Genomic DNA, 4,183 nt, shown 5'->3' on the forward strand with positions numbered 1-4,183 from the left:
GGCCCCAGGCAGCGCCCGGGGCGGGGGGAGCCGGGCCCGGGGGAGCTCCCTGAACGGGGGGCCCTCGGATGCCCTCAGGGCCCGGCCCAGGGATCCCTGCGGGGTGGGAGACCGGGGCCCCCTGGAGCTCCCCAGTGGGTCTGGGCCCCACGTTCCCCCCTCACAAGGGGTGGGGAGCTGGGGGCCGGGGCCTCCTGGAGACCCTCCCTGAGACGGGGGTGTGGGGGGGCAGACCCCTGAGGGCCGCCCCCCCCCCGGGCCTGCTCACCCTGGGGTGCGGGCCCTCGCCGTCGCCCTCATCCTCGGGGCAGGGCAGGCGAGAGCCACTTTCCCACCTGGGCCCGGGAGTTTCCCTCCGGCCGATTCCATCCATCGACCCCACCGGCATCGGGTCCGGGCTGAGACGGGTGAGCAAACCGCTAGATCCCGTCGGCGGGGCTCGGTGCCTCGACGACGTTCTCCAAGGGCCGGCGGAAGAGAATCAGGTGAGGGACTGCGCTGCCCACCCATGATAGCAACCATGTGGCTCTACGATCATTTAGTGATGGCTTCGTGGCCCACGTGGCCACTGTAAATTAAATAATCAGAAGAATGAATAGTTGATCGAGTTATTACATTACTTCTTTGCGCTTCTAAAGCACCCATTAGCCAAGGAGCCACCAACTTGTACTTAGTACTCAGACTAAACAAATCAGTTTGTTGTAAGGGTGGTCTCAGATTCTTTTGTTGTTGTGACGTGGAAGCCCCAGCTGAGATCTCATTGTGCTAGTTACTGGACAAACACTGGGTAAGAGACAATCCCTGCTCCAAAGAATTCGAGTCTAGACAAGGCAGATAAAGGATAGAAGGGAAATGGAGAGATGAAACATCTCACACAAGGTCATGCAGGGAGTTAGGATGGCTGGGAACAGAATCCAGGTCTCCCTCGCTAGCCCAGTGTCTGATCTTCTGGACCAAGCTGCCTCTCAGGCCTTGTCTACACTTAAAACGTTTGCTGATACAGATATACTGGCACCCCCTGGTGGAGACACAGCTGATTCCGGCAGAAGAGTTCTTCCACCTGTCCTCCGAATGGAATATTTTTTGTTGCTGCTATAACTGTGTCTACATTAGAGCTTTTGCCAGCACAGGCATATTGGCTAGCGGTGTGATTTTTTTCATCCTACTAACCAACATAGCTATGCCAGTACTATTTTCTAGTGTAAACCAGGCCTCGGAGAGAAAAGGTTGGTCGTTTCTGGCTAACGCATAGGTCTGGGAATCAGGAGATCTGTGTTCTACATGGACTTGGCTCTCTGCTGAGACAGAGAGAGAGGGTCGCATAGTGAAGTGAATCTCATAGACTTCAGGGCCAGAAGGGACCATTATGATTATGTAGTGTAGAACTCAGATCTCTTCATTCAGGTGCCTCCTAAAATCCCATTGCTTCCATCATGCCCACAAGAAATTAACTGTTAAACAAAACTAAAATCCATTCCCTCCTCTGGGCTATGCAGTTAGTGGCTGCTCTCATTTCTGTGCCTGTCTTTTAGGTCCCAATCCTGCAAACACACACTCCCAGGTGTAAATTCTTCCACCTATGCACTCGGTAGGTCTGCTCATGGAAGCAAGCATTGCCCCTGAAGATGTTTTCAGGATTGGGCTGTTATATCGTTGGCTCGTCAGGCTAGGGATTGTTTTGAGACCTGTATTTTATACAGCGCCTAACACATTGTCTTTGCTTAACAAATAATGAATCATAATAACAAAAGGGTGCTGCATGGAACCTCACATAAGCATTTCTGGATGACTCTGATAGCTACCTCATGTGCATCCGAAACCCGCCAGAACCAAGGCCCCCAAAGAGGCTCACAAATCTTTACCACTTGACCTTGGGGACACTACAGGTTCCAGTGGGCCATGTGGCTATGAGGCTTAGCTTGATGTGGAGCATTGCATGTTGGGATCTGTAGTCTCCACCAGCCAGCTAAAGATCAGGATGGATTTAAGAAGCTGCTAATCTGGCTTTTGTCAGGGCAACTTTTGGGAGCCCCTTGAAGAAAAGGACTTGTTTAAACAAAGAAATGATCGGTGCAACAAGATGAGCTGAATAATTGTTTTCTGCAGTTACGAGGTGTTTATATTTAATTTTCCAGTCTGTCACTGTTTGGGAGGGACAACAGGGCACCGCTTTAAATTGCTACCTCCATGTCTTGAAATAACATCCAGAGACATATTTACCTTGACTGCTATGGAGTGTGGAGAGGACGTAGGCTGGGGGCTAATGTGGCATCTTCACTACGGGCTCTACTTTTGATCCCTGGTTGAACTGAGTTCAGAGCAGGAGCCAGGAGACTGTGTTTGTGCTGTTGATAGGGTAGCAGGGCTATTTTTATCATGGCTTTGGACCTGCAATTAGCCAAGTGTTACCTAATAGTGAAATCAAGGTGAAATCATAGAGCTGAAAAGCCATAAAGAGCAGCTGTTGACATTTTCGCCAGTGAAATATTTACCTGAAGGAGGAAGCAGTGGAACTAGACCTTTCATGGCAGCACAAGATCACTGGACTTGTGTTTTACAGTGTACTACTCACAACCGTTTGCCAGTCGTTTGTACAGTATGGGCTTTGTGGAGTAACCTCTACTCCTCTCACCTTGTCCGCAAAGGAAGCAAAACTGGGGGGGTTCCTAGCACAATTCTCTGAGAGCTGGGATTTGAGGAGTTTTTTGTAACTGGCTTCCCCAAAAGAAGATGGAATTAGGGAGATGATTCATAGATTTCAAGATCAAAAGGGACCATTGTGATGATGAAAATAGAGGGACAGCTGGAACTGTTTAGACAATAACTGCCAATCAGTCCCATGATATATTGCTTAAGCTTGTGGCTAAGGCATAGATCTAGGAATCAGGACTCCTGGGTTCTGTTCATGGCGGTGACACAGGCTTACTTTGGGCAGGTTGCTTAACTTTTCTGTGCCCCAATTTCCCCATCTATAAAATGGGCATCATAATTTGAACCCTGTCAAGAGGACTCTGAGACTTTGATTTCAGTATTAGTCTGTAAAACACTTTGAGATTCACGGTGCAAAACCAGAGTCCAGCAGTAAGTGTATTTTACTATGATTTTAGTCAAAGAAAGATCCAACATGGATAAGTGATTTGACAGGGCCACTTTTTTAGGGTGATTTCTAGGATCCTGCAAGAAAGCCCCTGGGTCCAAAACTCACTTTGGGGAAAAGGTCATTATAATATTATGTTGGTTTGAGGTGTGATGATGTTGTGTTGTGATGTCATGACATGGCTTCTTGGTGTGATCAGAGGATGGTATACAATGATGAGCATCCTGAGGTTGATGACGTTGCGTTGAGCCACAGCAATGTCCTGATGTGCCTTAGTCCATGACTGGAGTTCCTACCCATTGTGAAAATACAAATAATAAGTAATCATGATGACATGATGATATTTTGATGAGCTGTGATAAATTTTATGCTCAGTTCCATGTCGTCAGCTTTCATATGACAACATTGGAATGCCCTGTCAAAACGTGTCATTGTGACAGGTGACATTTGAACGCGGTGAGCTTTTCCCCGGGGTGGATTGACACGTTGGGGGAAAGCCAGCAGCGTGGCGACATGCCGCGGGGCAGTGCCACGTTGCGGGACGACCCCCTAGGGCAGTGAGGCGTGATGTCGGGTTGCAGCACGACGATGTCACGGTGTGAGGTCAGGACGACGTATGAGCATGTGCTGCTGTGTCCCAGCAGGGCACGGGGCGGTGACGTGTGGGGGCATGGCGCAGGGGGGCCACGAGGCCCTGTTGCCATGGGATGATGCGGCAGGGTGATGCATCCTGGGGCGATGATGCAAATGTGTCGTGCTATGACGTGATGCATGAGGTCACTTTGCATCCCATCAGCCTATTGGCCACGGGCTGCTGGCTGCCTTGATCACAGGACCCGCCCTGCCTGACAGTTGGACTACAATTCCCATCAGGCACCTGGGCCGTCACTACAACGCCAATGGCGCCTCAGGGCGGCGGGACTACAATTCCCATGAAGCCCCCGGGCGGCAGAGCGCAGGCGCCCAGACCTTAAAAACGCCGGAAACTACAACCCCCATGACGCACCACGGCACCGGTACGCCCCGCCCTGCCGGTTCCCGCCCAGCTCCCTGTGCCGTCTCGCCCCGCCCCCTGGCTGTGACGCG

Source organism: Lepidochelys kempii, chromosome 20 (assembly GCF_965140265.1).
Source record: "Lepidochelys kempii isolate rLepKem1 chromosome 20, rLepKem1.hap2, whole genome shotgun sequence".
NCBI classification, from domain to species: domain Eukaryota; kingdom Metazoa; phylum Chordata; order Testudines; family Cheloniidae; genus Lepidochelys; species Lepidochelys kempii.